A 19,343-nucleotide genomic window follows, 5' to 3' on the forward strand; every position below is an offset into this window, starting at 1 on the left:
ATGATAACGTGCTCTACCTGGCGCAATGTGTATGATAACGTGTTCTACCTGGCGCAATGTGTATGATAACGTGTTCTACCTGGCGCAATGTGTATGATAACGTGCTCTACCTAGTGCAATGTGCATTATAACGTGCTCTACCAGGCGCATTGTGTATAATAACGTGTTCTACCTGGCGCAATGTGTATGATAATGTGCTCTACCAGGCGCATTGTGTATAATAACGTGTTCTACCTGGCGCAATGTGGCTGATAACGTGCTCTACCAGGCGCATTGTGTATAATAACGTGCTCTACCTGGCGCAATGTGTATAATAACGTGTTCTACCTGACGCAATGTGTATGATAACTTGCTCTACCTAGCGGCAATGTGTATGATAACATGCTCTACCTGATGCAATGTGTATGATAACTTGCTCTACCTAGCGGCAATGTGTATGATAACATGCTCTACCTGGCGCAATGTGTATGATAACGTGCTCTACCTGGCGCAGTGTGTATAACGTGTTCTACCTGGCGCACTGTGTATGATAACGTGCTCTACCTAGCGGCAATGTGTATGATAACGTGCTCTACCTGGTGCAAAGTGTATGACGTGCTGTACCTGGTGCAAAGTGTATGACGTGCTGTACCTGGTGCAAAGTGTATGACGTGATCTACCTGGATCAGTGTGCATAGGAGGTTCTACCTGGTGCAATGTGTATAAGCGCCACTACTGTGTGGTGTAATGTGAATTGACACTATTATGTGGACACGCCCCTTCCCTATGAAGCCACGCCCCTAAAATTTTGCAACGCGCCTACGGCGCGCACTACCTGTTCTTTGTGGTCTAAGTGGTCTAACACCAATTCACTTTCTGCCTAAGGGCACCAAAATGTCTAGTTACAGCTCTGGTGCAGGGTGTCCTGCATGCTACACAGCCCAGCAGCATTGTCACCCCATCCCCTCCATCTTGCAACACTTTTGTAGTGTCCAAACAAGATTAAAATTAATAAGAACCTTTATTCCGATGGGACCCAGAAAAAGACCGGTAGGACCCCAATTTTTAAAAGTGAAGGGTCCCTGGGACCCACTTTTTTTTTGGCTCAGCGCGATCACTGATTGTGTGTGGAATAATGTCTAAGGGCCATTGCAGTATGTGGAATAATGTATACTGGGCATTACTATAAGGAGGAAAAATGACAAATAATGTAAGGGGCATGAATCAGGATTATTTTTCTTTCCTGTGGTGGCCAACGTCTGGGCGTGCAGGTTGCAAAACTGGGGTATAAGGTAGTCTTTTCCTGCAATGCCACGCCCTCCACGCAAAGCCACGCCCATTTCGACAAAGCCACACACCCTTTTTGCCAGCGCGCGCCGCAGGCAATTACGGGGTGTATGGGGGGGGGGGGCACCGAAGGATTTTTTGGCTTGGGGGAGAAAAATTTCTAGTTACGCCACTGAGCAGGGCAGACTCAGGACTATATGACTGTGACAGCCCACTGGGTAGATGTATTGACTCCCGCCGCAAGAACAGCAGCGGCGGCACCAGTAGCAGCATCTCGCAAATGCCAACTCTTTCCTAGGCAGGCTACGCTTTGTATCACCGGTTTCCAGAATACGCACACAGCTGAAAACCTCTTACGGAAACTGAGGAAGATCATCGCAGAATGGCTTACCCCAATTGGACTCTCCTGTGGATTTGTGGCATCGGACAACGCCAGCAATATTGTGTGTGCATTAAATATGGGCAAATTCCAGCACGTCCCATGTTTTGCACATACCTTGAATTTGGTGGTGCAGAATTATTTAAAAAACGAGAGGGGCGTGCAAGAGATGCTGTCGGTGGCCAGAAGAATTGCGGGACACTTTCGGCGTACAGGCACCACGTACAGAAGACTGGAGCAACACCAAAAACGCCTGAACCTGCCCTGCCATCATCTGAAGCAAGAAGTGGTAACGAGGTGGAATTCAACCCTCTATATGCTTCAGAGGTTGGAGGAGCAGCAAAAGGCCATTCAAGCCTATACAACTGAGCATGATACAGGAGGTGGAATGCACCTGTCTCAAGCGCAGTGGAGAATGATTTCAACGTTGTGCAAGGTTCTGCAACCTTTTGAACTTGCCACACGTGAAGTCAGTTCAGACACTGCCAGCCTGAGTCAGGTCATTCCCCTCATCAGGCTTTTGCAGAAGAAGCTGGAGACATTGAAGGAGGAGCTAACACTGAGCGATTCCGCTAGGCATGTGGGACTTGTGGATGGAGCCCTTAATTCGCTTAACAAGGATTCACGGGTGGTCAATCTGTTGAAATCAGAGCACTACATTTTGGCAACCTTGCTCTATCCTAGATTTAAAACCTACCTTGGATATCTCTTTCCGGCAGACACAAGTCTGCAGGGGTTCAAAGAACTGCTGGTGAGAAAATTGTCAAGTCAAGCGGAACGCGACCTGTCAACATCTCCTCCTTCACATTCTCCCGCAACTGGGGGTGCGAGGAAAAGGCTCAGAATTCCGAGCCCACCCGCTGGCGGTGATGCAGGGCAGTCTGGAGCGACTGCTGATGCTGACATCTGGTCCGGACTGAAGGACCTGCCAACGATTACGGACATGTCGTCTACTGTCACTGCATATGATTCTCTCACCATTGAAAGAATGGTGGAGGATTATATGAGTGACCGCATCCAAGTAGGCACGTCAGACAGTCCGTACGTATACTGGCAGGAAAAAGAGGCAATTTGGAGGCCCTTGCACAAACTGGCTTTATTCTACCTAAGTTGCCCTCCCACAAGTGTGTACTCCGAAAGAGTGTTTAGTGCCGCCGCTCACCTTGTCAGCAATCGGCGTACGAGGTTACTTCCAGAAAATGTGGAGAAGATGATGTTCATTAAAATGAATTATAATCAATTCCTCCATGGAGACATTCACCAGCAGCAATTGCCTCCACAAAGTACACAGGGAGCTGTGATGGTAGATTCCAGTGGGGACGAATTGATAATCTGTGAGGAGGGGGATGTACACGGTGATGAATCGGAGGATGATGATGAGGTGGACATCTTGCCTCTGTAGAGCCAGTTTGTGCAAGGAGAGATTAATTGCTTCTTTTTTGGTGGGGGTCCAAACCAACCCGTCATTTCAGTCACAGTCGTGTGGCAGACCCTGTCACTGAAATGATGGGTTGGTTAAAGTGTGCATGTCCTGTTTATACAACATAAGGGTGGGTGGGAGGGCCCAAGGACAATTCCATCTTGCACCTCTTTTTTCTTTCATTTTTCTTTGCGTCATGTGCTGTTTGGGGAGTGTTTTTTGGAAGGGCCATCCTGCGTGACACTGCAGTGCCACTCCTAGATGGGCCAGGTGTTTGTGTCGGCCACTAGGGTCACTTATCTTAGTCACACAGCTACCTCATTGCGCCTCTTTTTTTTCTTCTTTGCGTCATGTGCTGTTTGGGGAGTATTTTTTGGAAGGGCCATCCGGCCTGACACTGCAGTGCCACTCCTAGATGGGCCAGGTGTTTGTGTCGGCCACTAGGGTCGCTTAGTTTACTCACACAGCTACCTCATTGCGCCTCTTTTTTTCTTTGCGTCATGTGCTGTTTGGGGAGTGTTTTTTGGAAGGGCCATCCTGCGTGACACTGCAGTGCCACTCCTAGATGGGCCAGGTGTTTGTGTCGGCCACTAGGGTCACTTATCTTAGTCACACAGCTACCTCATTGCGCCTCTTTTTTTTCTTCTTTGCGTCATGTGCTGTTTGGGGAGTATTTTTTGGAAGGGCCATCCGGCCTGACACTGCAGTGCCACTCCTAGATGGGCCAGGTGTTTGTGTCGGCCACTAGGGTCGCTTAGCTTACTCACATAGCTACCTCATTGCGCCTCTTTTTTTCTTTGCGTCATGTGCTGTTTGGGGAGTGTTTTTTGGAAGGGCCATCCTGCGTGACACTGCAGTGCCACTCCTAGATGGGCCAGGTGTTTGTGTCAGCCACTAGGGTCACTTATCTTAGTCACACAGCTACCTCATTGCGCCTCTTTTTTTTCTTCTTTGCGTCATGTGCTGTTTGGGGAGTATTTTTTGGAAGGGCCATCCGGCCTGACACTGCAGTCCCACTCCTAGATGGGCCAGGTGTTTGTGTCGGCCACTAGGGTCGCTTAGCTTACTCACACAGCTACCTCATTGCGCCTCTTTTTTTCTTTGCGTCATGTGCTGTTTGGGGAGTGTTTTTTGGAAGGGCCATCCTGCGTGACACTGCAGTGCCACTCCTAGATGGGCCAGGTGTTTGTGTCGGCCACTTGGGTCGCTGAGCTTAGTCATCCAGCGACCTCGGTGCAAATTTTAGGACTAAAAATAATATTGTGAGGTGTTCAGAATAGACTGAAAATGAGTGGAAATTATGGTTATTGAGGTTAATAATACTTTGGGATCAAAATGACCCCCAAATTCTATGATTTAAGCTGTTTTTTAGGGGTTTTTGAAAAAAACACCCGAATCCAAAACACACCCGAATCCGACAAAAAAAATTCGGTGAGGTTTTGCCAAAACGCGTTCGAACCCAAAACACGGCCACGGAACCGAACCCAAAACCAAAACACAAAACCCGAAAAATTTCCGGTGCACACCCAAATCTAAATCTCTCACACATTACATCTGTCCCACCAGCAGTGCAGCATGGTTTTGCCCAGTTGCTTTCTTTTTTGCTTTACTTACAACCATGAATCATGCCCAATGGCATGAAATGCTAAAAGAGCATAGTGGTTAGCATTGCTGCCTCTTAGTTCTGAGATCATGGGTTCATTTCAAAGCTTTATTTACGTATGTTTCCTCTGGTTACTCGGGTTTTCACCCACGCTCTAAAAACATACTTGTACTGGAACAGTAGGTTACCTGGCATCTGACAAATATAAACCCTCTTGTACATGTGATAGGAAGACTGTATGCGCTACTGGGACAGGGACTGATGTCAATGACTAAATATTCACTATAAAGCGCTGTGTAATATGTGTGCACAATACATAAATAACTATTAATAATAACCAACCAGGATATCCCCTTTAATCTGCTATTTAAGGCAGCAAGCACCAATCAGTACACAGTATGAGACCAGCCTCCAGATGAACAGAGAGCATATAAAAGCGTGTAACCGCGAGCATCCAGGACACGTGGCTAATAATAACAATACTGCAACTGATTATGAATAACCACAAAACAATACAGCTACTGTACCTACTGTTCCTAATAATATTGCAGTATTTATTGCACATACAAAAAATAGTTAAGCTGCTTGAAGAAATTTCTTTTGTGATTAGTAGACTGTAAATTACCTATTGCAGTACATATATAACATTGAAAATGCCTTTAATATTATTGAAAAACATAAGACAGACAATTGTTAAAAAGTATATACTGTAAAAATAATTAGAACCATCTATTGCTATATTTTTGGACTGAAAAATCACTTTCAAAGGCTGAGTGAGCAGAAAGACAAATCTGTCTTTAACAAAGCAATCTGTCACATTGTGGGGGAGGTGTATCAAGACTTAGAGATTAAGTGGAGTAGTTGCCCAAAACAACAAAGCCAGCATCTAAATCTGGCTACACACCCTTCGGCCCAACACATACTGTATGAAGTATGGAATGACATATCGTTCCACCCTTCATTTACACTGCAGTGGGTTGCTAGAGATATCTTCTGCTGGTCCTGTAGCAGAGACAACCAAAAGATGACGCTAATGACCCATGGGAGCATGCAATCATGCATACATATTGCACAATGTAGACGATTTGCCATTACACAATGGCTAATGAAACCCTTGTCAATGAGCAGGGGCCCCTGGCAGCGAGCATGAACCCCTGGCAACAAGCATTACATGAGAACTCTGGCAACGAGCATGGAACCCAGAGCATGAAACCCCTAGCAACTAGCATAATAAAACCCTTGGCAACGAGCATGAAGCCCCTGACAATGAGCATGGGACCCTTGGCAATGAGCAGGTAACTTAAAACTAATTAGATGCCTTATTGTGGGGCATAATGTAAAAGAGAAATTATTCTGTGTGGGGCATAAAATGGTGTCAGGGGCATAACTGTGTGTGGCATAATGTGTAATGAGTATTATGATGTGTGACATAATGTGAAATGGTCATTACGGTGTGTTGCATAATGTATAATGGGTATTACCGTTCATGACATATTGTGTAATGGGCATTATGGTGTGTGGCATATTGTGTAATGGGCATTATGGTATGTGGCATACTGTGTAATGGGCATTATGATGTGTCATATTGTGTAATGGGCATTATGGTGTGTGTCATATTGTGTATTGGGCATTACTGTAAGGAGGAAAAATGGCAAATAATGTAAGGGAATAAATCAGGATTTTTCCCCCCCTCTGGTGGCCAATGCCTGGTGGTGCAGGTTGTAAAAATGGGGTATAAGGTAGCATTTTCCTGCAAGACCATGCCTCTTGCAGCAAGGCCATGCACCTTTTTTGGCACACACGCCTGCTTTATTTTTTCTAGGCAAATTCTTTATTCTTACAAAGGTGCCTTGTCCACTGTAGCTCTGCCCACATTGAACACAGCTCAACCCACCGCTGCCAGCCCCCCGGAGTTCCTGAACTTATTTTTCTACAAAAAAAAAGCACTGCACACATCAAATAATTTTCAGTGAGTCCCAGGCTTGCCCATATAGCCAGCATCCAGGATAACCATCAATGCAGTGGCAGGATGAGTAGTACTTTTTCACATGTGCTCCCAGACTGAGCGACCAGACAGTGGACCTCTGCCACACCGGAGCTTCTGAGTGGATTGCTCTACAGGTGGTGCAGAGAGACATGTGTAGAGAGATTTAGATTTGGGTGGGTAATACTTTTTCCCATAAAAAGGTTTACAGAAGTAAGCTCAGAACAGCCTGAATTATTCATGGCATGGATTCCGTCCCTGTGATACGATAGTGCCACCACTCAGTTGCTGCAGATTTGTGGTCTGCACATTTATGCTGCAAATCTCCTATTCCATCACATCTCAGAGATGCTCTATTGGATTTAGATCTGGTTTCTGTGGTGGTCAGTGACATAAACTAAATTCATTGTCATGATTATGGAACCAGCTTGTGATTAATGGAGGGAACTCAATTGCTGCTGAAAGGAAGCAGCAGCTATGCGAACTCTGACCGAACCTGTATCAGGCCCACTATGTCCTAAGTTTTAAATACACTGCTCAAAAAAATAAAGGGAACACTTAAACAACACAATGTAACTCCAAGTCAATCACACTTCTGTGAAATCAAACTGTCCACTTAGGAAGCAACACTGATTGACAATCAATTTCACATGCTGTTGTGCAAATGGAATAGACAACAGGTGGAAATTATAGGCAATTAGCAAGACACCCCCAATAAAGGAGTTGTTCAGCAGGTGGTGACCACAGACCACTTCTCAGCTCCTATGCTTTCTGGCTGATATTTTGGTCACTTTTGAAAGCTGGCAGTGCTTTCACTCTAGTGGTAGCATGAGACGGAGTCTACAACCCACACAAGTGGCTCAGGTAGTGCCGCTCATCCAGGATGGCACATCAGTGCGAGCTGTGGCAAGAAGGTTTGCTATGTCTGTCAGCGCAGTGTCCAGAGCATGGAGGCACTACCAGGAGACAGGCCAGTACATCAGGAGATGTGGAGGAGGCCATAGGAGGGCACCAACCCAGCAGCAGGATCGCTACCTCCGCCTTTGTGCAAGGAGGAACAGGAGGAGCACTGCCAGAGCCCTGCAAAATGACCTCCAGCAAGCCACAAATGTGCATGTGTCTACTCAAACGATCAGAAACAGACTACATGAGGGTGGTTGGAGGGCCTGACGTCCACAGGTGGGGGTTGTGCTTACAGCCCAACACCGTGCAGGACGTTTGGCATTTGCCAGAGAACACCAAGATTGTCAAATTCGCCACTGGCGCCCTGTGCTCTTCACAGATGAAAGCAGGTTCTCACTGAGCACATGTGACAGAGACGTGACAGAGTCTGGAGATGCCAAGGAGAACCTTCTGCTGCCTGCAACATCCTCCAGCATGACCGGTTTGGCAGTGGGTCAGTAATGGTGTGGGGTGGCATTTCTTTGGGGGGCCGCACAGCCCTCCATGTGCTCGCCAGAGGTAGCCTGACTGCCATTAGGTACCGAGATGAGAGCCCTTGTGAGAGCATATGCTGGTGCGGTTGGCCCTGGGTTCCTACTAATGCAAGACAATGCTAGACCTCATGTGGCTGGAGTGTGTAACCAGTTCCTGCAAGACGAAGGCATTGATGCTATGGACTGGCCCGCCCGTTCCCCAGACCTGAATCCAATTGAGCACATCTGGGACATCATGTATCGCTCCATCCACCAACAGACTGTCCAGGAGTTGGCGGATGCTTTAGTCCAGGCCTGGGAGGAGATCCCTCAGGAGACCATCCGCCACCTCATCAGGAGCATGCCCAGGCATTGTAGGGAGGTCATACAGGCACGTGGAGGCCACACACACTACTGAGCCTCATTTTGACTTGTTTTAAGGACATTACATCAAAGTTGGATCAGCCTGTAGTGTGTTTTTCCACTTTAATTTTGAGTGTGACTCCAAATCCAGACCTCCATGGGTTAATAAATTTGATTTCCATTGATAATTTTTGTGTGATTTTGTTGTCCGCACATTCAACTATGTAAAGAACAAAGTATTTAATAAGAATATTTCATTCATTCAGATCTAGGATGTGTTATTTTAGTGTTCCTTTTATTTTTTTTGAGCAGTGTAGGTGTACATTCAACCCCATTTCTCTAACGTCCTAGTGGATGCTGGGGACTCCGTAAGGACCATGGGGATAGATGGGCTCCGCAGGAGACATGGGCACTTTAAGAAAGAATTTAGGTTCTGGTGTGCTCTGGCTCCTCCCTCTATGCCCCTCCTCCAGACCTCAGTTTGATACTGTGCCCAGAGCGAGCTGGGTGCTTTTCAGTGAGCTCTCCTGAGTTTGCTGAGAGAAAGTATTTTGTTAGGTTTTTTATTTTCAGGGAGCTCTGCTGGCAACAGACTCCCTGCATCGTGGGACTGAGGGGAGAGAAGCAGCCCTACTCTCTGAAGCTAGGTCCTGCTTCACCATTAGCTCCAGAGGGATTGTACGCAGGATCTAACCCTCGCCGTCCGATCCCAGAGCCGCGCCGCCGTCCCCCTCGCAGAGACGGAAGACAGAAGCCGGGTGAGTATGAGAAGCAAGAAGACTTCGAAATCGGCGGCAGAAGACTCCGTTCTTCACTGAGGTAACGCACAGCACTGCAGCTGTGCGCCATTGCTCCCACACACCTCACATACTCCGGTCACTGTAAGGGTGCAGGGCGCAGGGGGGGGGGGGGCGCCCTGGGCAGCATTTGGAACCTCTTTTTGGTAAAAGTACACATATATACAGTTGGGCACTGTGTATATGTATGAGCCCCCGCCAAGAAAATGCATATTTAAGCGGGACAGAAGCCCGCCATCGAGGGGGCGGGGCTTCTTCCTCAGCACTCACCAGCGCCATTTTTTCTCCACAGCTCCGCTGAGAGGAAGCTCCCCAGGCTCTCCCCTGCAGATACACGGTAGAAGAGGGTAAAAAGAGAGGGGGGGGCACATAATTAGGTGCAAAAATCAATATAAACTGCAGCTACTGGGTTAACATTAAGTTACTGTGTTATTCCTGGGTTTATAGCGCTGGGGTGTGTGCTGGCATACTCTCTTTCTGTCTCTCCAAAGGGCCTTGTGGGGGAACTGTCTTCAAAAAGGGCATTCACTGTGTGTGTGGTGTGTCGGTACACTTGTGTTGACATGTTTGACGAGGAAGGCTATGTGGAAGCAGAGCGGGAGCAAATGAATGTGGTGTCTCCGCCGACGGCGCCGACACCTGATCGGATGGATATGTGGAAGGTTTTAAATGATAATGTTAATTCCTTGCATAAAAGGTTAGAAAAAGCTGAAGCCTCAGGACAGTCAGGGTCTCAACCCGTGCCTGATCCTATGTCGCAGAGGCCGTCAGGGTCTCAGAAGCGCCCACTATCCCAAATTGTTGACACAGATACCGACATGGATTCTGACTCCAGTGTCGATTACGATGATGCAAAGTTACAGCCTAAATTGGCTAAATCCATCCGTTATATGATTATAGCAATTAAGGATGTGTTGCACATCACAGACAAGTCCCTGTCAAGTCCCAGTCCCTGACAAGAGGGTACATATGTATGGGGAAAAGAAGCCGGAGGTAACCTTTCCCCCCTCACACGAACTAAATGAGTTATGTGAAAAGGCTTGGGAAACTCCTGATAAAAAACTGCAGATCTCCAAAAGGATTCTTATGGCGTATCCTTTCCCGCCAACGGACAGGTTACGCTGGGAATCCTCCCCTAAGGTGGACAAAGCTTTAACACGCTTATCCAAGAAGGTAGCCCTGCCGTCACAGGATACGGCTGCCCTCAAAGATGCTGCGGATCGCAAACAGGAGGTTACCATGAAGTCCATTTATACACATTCGGGTACCTTGCTGAGGCCGGCGATCGCGTCGGCCTTGGTGTGTAGTGCTGTAGCAGCATGGACGGATACCTTATCTGAGGAATTTGATACCTTAGACAAGGATACTATATTGTTGACCTTGGGGCATATTAAAGATGCTGTCCTATATATGAGAGATGCTCAAAGAGACATTAGTCTACTGAGTTCTAGAATAAATGCTATGTCAATTTCTGCCAGAAGGGTCCTGTGGACTCGGCAATGGACAGGTGATGCCGACTCAAAAAGGAATATGGAGGTTTTACCTTACAAGGGTGAGGAATTATTTGGGGAGGGTCTCTCGGACCTGGTCTCCACAGCTACTGCTGGAAAGTCAAATTTTTTGCCATATGTTTCCTTACAGCTTAAGAGAGCACCGTATTATCAAATGCAGTCCTTTCGTTCACAGAAAAACAAGAAAGTCCGAGGTGCGTCCTTTCTTGCCAGAGGCAGGGGCAGAGGAAAGAAGCTGCACAACACAGCTAGTTCCCAGGAATAGAAGTCCTCCCCGGCTTCCACAAAATCCACCGCATGACGCCTGGGCTCCACAGGCGGAGCTAGGCCCGGTGGGGGCACGTCTTCGACATTTCAGCCACAGGTGGGTTCACTCCCAGTTGGATCCCTGGGCAATAGATATTGTGTCTCAGGGATACAAGCTGGAATTCGAAGAGATGCCCCCTCACCGATACCTCAAATCGGCCCTGCCAGTTTCCCCCCACGAGAGGGAAATAGTGTTAACTGCAATTCACAAATTGTATCTTCAACAGGTGGTGGTCAAGCTTCCCCTCCTTCAACAAGGAAGGGGTTATTATTCGACCATGTTTGTAGTCCCGAAACCGGACGGTTCGGTCAGACCCATATTGAATTTAAAATCCCTGAACATGTACCTGAGAAGGTTCAAGTTCAAGATGGAATCGCTGAGAGCGGTCATTGCAAGCCTGGAAGGGGGGGATTTTATGGTGTCTCTGGACATAAAGGATGCATACCTTCATGTCCCCATTTATCCACCTCATCAGGCGTACCTCAGATTTGTGGTACAGGATTGTCATTACCAATTTCAGATGTTGCCGTTTGGTCTCTCCACGGCACGAGAATATTTACCAAGGTAATGGCGGAAATGATGGTACTCCTGCGGAAGCAAGCAGTCACAATTATCCCATACTTGGACGATCTCCTCATAAAAGCGAGATCAAGAGAGCAGTTGCTGATCAGTGTAGCACTTTCTCTGGAAGTGTTACGGCAACACGGCTGGATTCTAAATATTCCAAAGTCGCAGTTGGTTCCTACGACTCGTCTGCCTTTCCTGGGCATGATTCTAGATACAGACCAGAAAAGGGTTTATCTCCCGATGGAGAAAGCTCAGGAACTCATGACACTGGTCAGGAACCTATTAAAACCAAAACAGGTGTCAGTGCATCACTGCACTCGTGTCCTGGGAAAGATGGTGGCATCATACGAGGCCATTCCTTTCGGCAGGTTCCATGCGAGGACTTTTCAATGGGACTTACTGGACAAGTGGTCCGGATCACATCTTCAGATGCATCGGTTAATCACCCTATCCCCCAGGGCCAGGGTGTCACTCCTGTGGTGGCTGCAGAGCGCTCACCTTCTCGAGGGCCACAGATTCTGCATTCAGGACTGGGTCCTGGTGACCACGGATGCAAGCCTCCGAGGTTGGGGTGCAGTCACACAGGGAAGAAATTTCCAAGGTCTGTGGTCAAGTCAAGAGACTTGCCTTCACATCAACATCCTGAAACTAAGGGCCATATACAACGCCCTACGTCAAGCAGAGACCCTGCTTCGCGACCAACCGGTTCTGATTCAGTCAGACAACATCACCGCAGTGGCTCATGTAAACCGCCAAGGCGGCACAAGGAGCAGAGTGGCGATGGTGGAAGCCGCCAGAATTCTTCGCTGGGCGGAGAATCACGTAAGCGCACTGTCAGCAGTGTTCATCCCGGGAGTGGACAACTGGGAAGCAGACTTCCTCAGCAGACACGACCTCCACCCGGGAGAGTGGGGACTTCATCAGGAAGTCTTCGCGCAGATTACAATTCTGTGGGAACTGCCACAGGTGGACATGATGGCATCCCAACTCAACAAAAAGCTACAGAGGTATTGCGGCAGGTCAAGAGACCCTCAGGTGATAGCTGTAGATGCCCTGGTGACACCATGGGTGTTCCAGTCGGTCTATGTATTTCCTCCTCTTCCTCTCATACCCAAGGTGCTGAGAATAATAAGAAAAATGTCACAACTGAGGGCCTGAGCTGACGGGAGGCAGCCTCAGTCGTAGGGGCTGAGATGTAACGGAACCTGGGAGGTTGTATCAGACCCCTAGACATGTAAGTAACATGTAGAATAACTGCCCGAAGGCGTGACCACGACAACCAGGATAAAAGTCAATGATGTTTATTATGACAAACTCCGTAACACAGCAGCAGTAAAAGGAAACATAAAAGTCAACAGAGGATAAATACAATTCCTGGGTACTACAGGGTGGCAAGGGCCACAGGCACTGGTAGTGTGAGACAGTTCTTATAATCTTCTAGTTGGAAAGTCCTTACCAGACCTGACTGTAGCAATGGAGAGAACCCAGGATCGTACCAGCCGGTGTTCCAGGAAAGGCTGGGCTGCTGAAGATAAAACGGCTGCTGTGGATACTGGCTGGAACCAGACTGTTGTTGGTACGGAGTGGATACTGGCTGGGACCAGTTAAATAATAAACGAACTTGAGAGCGATGAAATAATAATGAAGTTTGGAGTTTGAGAGCGGTGAAATAATAATACCGGTGGAGAGTGGTAAACTGCAGAAAAGGACACCGGCCCTTTAAGAGAAGCTGTACACTGCTGGAAGCTGGGCTGGAAGCAGGTGATTGTTTGAGAGCGGTGAAATAATAATACCGGTGGAGAGTGGTAAACTGCAGAAAAGGACACCGGCCCTTTAAGAGAAGCTGTACACTGCTGGAAGCTGGGCTGGAAGCAGGTGATTGTTTGAGAGCGGTGAAATAATAATACCGGTGGAGAGTGGTAAACTGCAGAAAAGGACACCGGCCCTTTAAGAGAAGCTGTACACTGCTGGAAGCTGGGCTGGAAGCAGGTGATTGTTGTAGCTGGAAACAGGTGAGTCCAGAATGGATCGGAGAGTCAGGCTACACCGCAGATGGAATGCTGGTGCGGGTCTCTATAGCAGAAGTCTGGAGACAGGAGCTGGAACCTGGAAGACAACCACAGGAGAGAGACAAACTGGAACTAGGTTAGACAACCAAAGCACTGACACCTTCCTTGCTCAGGCACAGCATAATTATACCTGCAGCAAGGAAGGGGTTGGCTAGGCAATTATGCAAATCAACAATACAGACAGCAGATTGGTGGAAATAATCAGATGACAAAATCCAAGATGGCTGCGCCCATGCAGACACTTGGAGGGAAGTTTGGTTTGTAATCCATGTGAGAATTGAAACAGTAATGGCGACGCCGGCCACAGGAGACAGGAGACGCCAGACTGACAAGCGCACATTTAACCACGCGGGCACAGCGGAGGCCGCGGCTGATGAAATCACCACTCTGACATTCTGCATGTGGAAACTCAGGAACAGCGGGATCCGGTCCTGGAACGCTGAGCCAGCCTTAGGAGGCATCTGAAGGGTAAGTAATGGCGTCCAGATACCCGGATCGTGACAGCACCCCCCCTTTAGGAGTGGCCCCAGGACACTTCTTAGGCTTTAAAGGAAACTTTGCGTGGAAATTTCGGACCAAGGCAGGAGCATGGACGTCTGAGGCATTGGTCCAAGAGCGTTCTTCAGGACCATAGCCCTTCCAGTCAATGAGGTATTGTAACTGACCGTAACGGAAACGTGAGTCCAAAATCTTGGCCACCTCGTACTCGACTCCCCGTTGAGTCTGAACTTTGGGAGCTGGAGGAAGTGCGGAATGAAACCGATTTAGGATCAGCGGTTTCAACAAAGAAACATGAAATGTCCTGGGTATTTTCAAGAAGGATGGTAACTGTAACCTGTAGGCAACAGGATTGATGACTTGTTCAATCTTGAAGGGTCCGATGTAGCGAGGTGCAAATTTCATGCTGGGAACTCTCAACCTCAAATTCTTCGTGGACAACCACACACGATCACCCACCTTGAGAGCAGGAACCGCTCTACGCTTCCTATCGGCAAACTTCTTATACCTGAATGAGGCTTTAAGCAGGGCTGCGCGGACGTTCCTCCAGTTATTTGAAAACTGACGCAAGGTGACATCCACTGCTGGAACAGAAGTTGCGGGAAGCGGTTGGAATTCTGGGACTTTAGGGTGGAATCCATAATTAATGAAGAATGGTGTAGAAGAAGATGAGGAATGGTATTGATTGTTGTGGCTGAACTCGGCCCAAGGAAGGAGTTGAACCCAGTCATCTTGAGAGGAAGACACATATATACGGAGGAAGGCCTCCAAGTCCTGATTCACCCTCTCGGTTTGACCATTGGTCTGAGGATGGTAAGCCGTGGAAAACTTTAACTTGACTTGGAGGGCTTGACACAAACTTCGCCAAAATTTGGCTACAAATTGTACTCCACGATCCGAGATGATCTCTTCAGGAAGACCGTGAAGTCGGAAGATCTCTTGTATAAACACTTGAGCCAACTTGGAAGCTGACGGAAGACCGGTGAGAGGGATGAAATGTGCCATCTTGGTGAACCGGTCAACTACCACCCAGATGGTATTAAACTTGTTGCAGATAGGTAGATCGGAAACAAAGTCCATCGACAAATGGGTCCATGGTCGACGGGGAACAGATAATGGAACCAGTTGCCCCGCAGGCGACTGGCGGGAGACTTTGTGTTGGGCACACTTTGGGCAGGAGGCAATAAATTCCATAACGTCCTTCTTCAGAGTTGGCCACCAGTAGGACCTAGAAATAAATTCAAGGGTTTTCTGAATGCCTGTATGTCCAGCAAAACGGGAAGCATGGGCCCAATGCATGAGCTTCTTCCTTAGAACTGGCTTAACAAAACTTTTCCCTGGTGGAGGCGTAGAGTCCATCCCTACCGTGGAGAATGCCAACGGATTAATAATAGGATGCTTGTCTGCAGACTCGGACTCATTTTCTTGCTCCCATGAGCGGGAAAGGGCATCGGCCTTACGATTCTGAGAACCCGGACAGAACTGGAGTTTAAAGTCAAACCTAGAGAAGAAAAGTGCCCATCTGGCCTGACGAGGATTCAGACATTGTGCGCCTTTGAGATATAAAAGATTTTTGTGGTCGGTGAGTATGGTGATTGAGTGGGAAGCTCCCTCCAACAGGTATCTCCACTCCTCCAGAGCGAGCTTGATGGCTAGCAACTCCTGATCGCCAATGGCATAGTTGCGCTCAGCTGGGGAGAACTTCCGGGAGAAGAAACTACAAGGATGTAGATGTCCATCTTTGGCCCTCTGGGATAACACTGCTCCTACTCCAACGGAGGAGGCGTCTACCTCTAAGATAAAAGGAGAGTCGGTGTCAGGCTGTTTCAGAACTGGTGCAGAGATGAACCGTTGCTTCAGAAGGTGAAAGGCCTGTGTAGCTTCCTCGGACCACTTGGACGGATTAGCACCTTTCTTGGTTAATTCAGTGATAGGCGCCACAATGATGGAAAAGTCTCGTATAAATTTTCTATAATAATTGGCGAACCCTAAGAACCTCTGGACCCCTTTGAGGCTTAAGGGTATAGGCCAATTCTGGATTGCTTGGAGTTTCTCAGGATCCATCTCTAGTCCGGAACCGGACACAATGTAACCTAGAAACGGAATGGTTTTAACTTCAAACACACACTTCTCCAATTTACAATAGAGGTGATTGACACGGAGACGGGAAAGAACCTCTTTTACCCAGAAACGATGATCTTCGAGATTATTAGCAAAGATGAGGATGTCGTCTAGATAAACCACGACATGGCGGTACAAGATGTCCCTGAAGATCTCATTCACGAAGTGCTGGAAGACAGCTGGAGCGTTGCTCAATCCGAAGGGCATGACGAGGTACTCATAATGTCCGTCACGGGTGTTAAAGGCGGTCTTCCACTCGTCACCCTCACGGATTCGGATGAGATTGTAGGCACCCCTCAAGTCCAGCTTTGTGAAAATGGTTGCACCACTAACTCTATCAAAGAGCTCGGTAATCAGGGGTAAAGGGTATCGGTTCTTGACGGTAATGTCGTTCAGACCTCTGTAGTCGATGCACGGACGCAGACCACCGTCTTTCTTCTTAACGAAGAAGAAGCCTGCGCCGGCTGGAGAAGAAGATGGTCGGATGAAACCCTTCGCCAGGTTCTCTTTGATGTACTCTTCCATGGAGTGTGTCTCGGGCAGAGACAACGGATAAGTTCGGCCTCGCGGTGGAACCTTCCCTGGAATGAGGTCGATTGGGCAGTCCCATTCTCTATGAGGAGGAAGGATATCAGCAGAGGCTTTACTGAACACATCTGTGAAGTCTTGATATGGAGGAGGCGGAACATCAGTTGACCTGGGGAAGGAAGAACAAACAGGAAGAACTTTGGCTAAACAAGTCTCAGCACAGGAGGGACCCCATGCCAGTATTTGCGTAGTCGTCCAGTCAATTGATGGGTTGTGGAGACGGAGCCATGGAAGGCCTAAAACCACTGGATGTGTGGCTCTTGGAATCACTAAAAAAGAAATATACTCAGAATGAAGAACTCCCACTCTCAGACGAACTGGAAGAGTCCTTAAGGAAATGACTGCGTCAAAAATCGTGACTGCCATCCACGGCAGTCAAAGAGATGGACGAGGACAGTCTCTCGGTGGGTAGGGACCACCGTTTAACATAAGCTTCGGTTATGAAATTCCCAGCTGCTCCGGAATCAAGGAGGGCAATGACGTTCCTGTAACGTTGAGCAATTTGGAGCGACACTGGGAGGTTACAGTCATGAGGAGATGGAGAGGAGATCATTACTCCTAGCCGGCCCTCTCCTTGGCGAGCTAGGATCTGGAGTTTCCCGGACGTTTGGGACAGGCATTGATAGTGTGCGACGGATCTGCACAGTAGAGACAGAGAGACTCAGAGAGACGTCTTCGGCGCTCAGCGGGAGATAGACGGGAACGACTAATTTGCATAGGCTCATCCTTGGATGGAGATGGTTGACGAGGAGGAGGAGCAGAAGATTTAGGAGTAGATGATCTTCCTCGCTCGGTTGCTCTCTCTCTGAAACGTAGATCAACCTTCGTGCAAAGAGAAATTAGCTCATCCAACTTAGAGGGCAAGTCTCTGGTAGCTAACTCATCCTTGATGCGTTCTGATAAGCCATGCCAGAATGCAGCATACAGGGCCTCGTCGTTCCATGCCAGTTCGGATGCCAGGATTTTAAACTGTATAAGATACTGTCCCACAGTACGTGTTCCCTGGCGTAAACGAAGAATCTCAGATGAAGCAGATGTTATCCGGCCTGGCTCGTCGAAGATGCGCCTGAATGTAGCTACAAAGTCAGTATAGGAGGATAGCAGGGGATCAGACTTCTCCCATAAAGGTGATGCCCAGTCAAGGGCTGAGCCACTGAGAAGGGAGATGACAGGCAATTTTGGTACGGTCACTGAAGAAATTGCCAGGTAGAAGCTCAAAGTGGATTTCACATTGATTGAGAAATCCCCTGCAGAACCTTGGAGATCCATCAAAATTTGCTGGCGTTGGAAGATGAAGATGTGGACTGGAAATGGGTAAGGTGGGTGGGGTTACAGCTGGTGTCACTGTAGTGGACGCACCGGACGTGCCAGGTCCACGGAGGGTCGTTTGAATCCCATCCAGCCGTGTAGAGAGATCCTGGAGACAGCGGATGATGTGGCCCTGTGCAGCCTCCTGATGTTCAAGTCGGGCTGCCAGTTCTTGCATCGGCCTGGCCGCTTGATCCTGGTCTCCGGCTGGATTCATTAGGTCAGTGCTTACTGTCACAACTGAGGGCCTGAGCTGATGGGAGGCAGCCTCAGTCGTAGGGGCTGAGATGTAACGGAACCTGGGAGGTTGTATCAGACCCCTAGACATGTAAGTAACATGTAGAATAACTGCCCGAAGGCGTGACCACGACAACCAGGATAAAAGTCAATGATGTTTATTATGACAAACTCCGTAACACAGCAGCAGTAAAAGGAAACATAAAAGTCAACAGAGGATAAATACAATTCCTGGGTACTACAGGGTGGCAAGGGCCACAGGCACTGGTAGTGTGAGACAGTTCTTATAATCTTCTAGTTGGAAAGTCCTTACCAGACCTGACTGTAGCAATGGAGAGAACCCAGGATCGTACCAGCCGGTGTTCCAGGAAAGGCTGGGCTGCTGAAGATAAAACGGCTGCTGTGGATACTGGCTGGAACCAGACTGTTGTTGGTACGGAGTGGATACTGGCTGGGACCAGTTAAATAATAAACGAACTTGAGAGCGATGAAATAATAATGAAGTTTGGAGTTTGAGAGCGGTGAAATAATAATACCGGTGGAGAGTGGTAAACTGCAGAAAAGGACACCGGCCCTTTAAGAGAAGCTGTACACTGCTGGAAGCTGGGCTGGAAGCAGGTGATTGTTTGAGAGCGGTGAAATAATAATACCGGTGGAGAGTGGTAAACTGCAGAAAAGGACACCGGCCCTTTAAGAGAAGCTGTACACTGCTGGAAGCTGGGCTGGAAGCAGGTGATTGTTGTAGCTGGAAACAGGTGGGTCCAGAATGGATCGGAGAGTCAGGCTACACCACAGATGGAATGCTGGTGCGGGTCTCTATAGCAGAAGTCTGGAGACAGGAGCTGGAACCTGGAAGACAACCACAGGAGAGAGACAAACTGGAACTAGGTTAGACAACCAAAGCACTGAC

This window comes from Pseudophryne corroboree, chromosome 9, assembly GCF_028390025.1.
Source record: "Pseudophryne corroboree isolate aPseCor3 chromosome 9, aPseCor3.hap2, whole genome shotgun sequence".
NCBI classification, from domain to species: Eukaryota; Metazoa; Chordata; class Amphibia; order Anura; family Myobatrachidae; genus Pseudophryne; species Pseudophryne corroboree.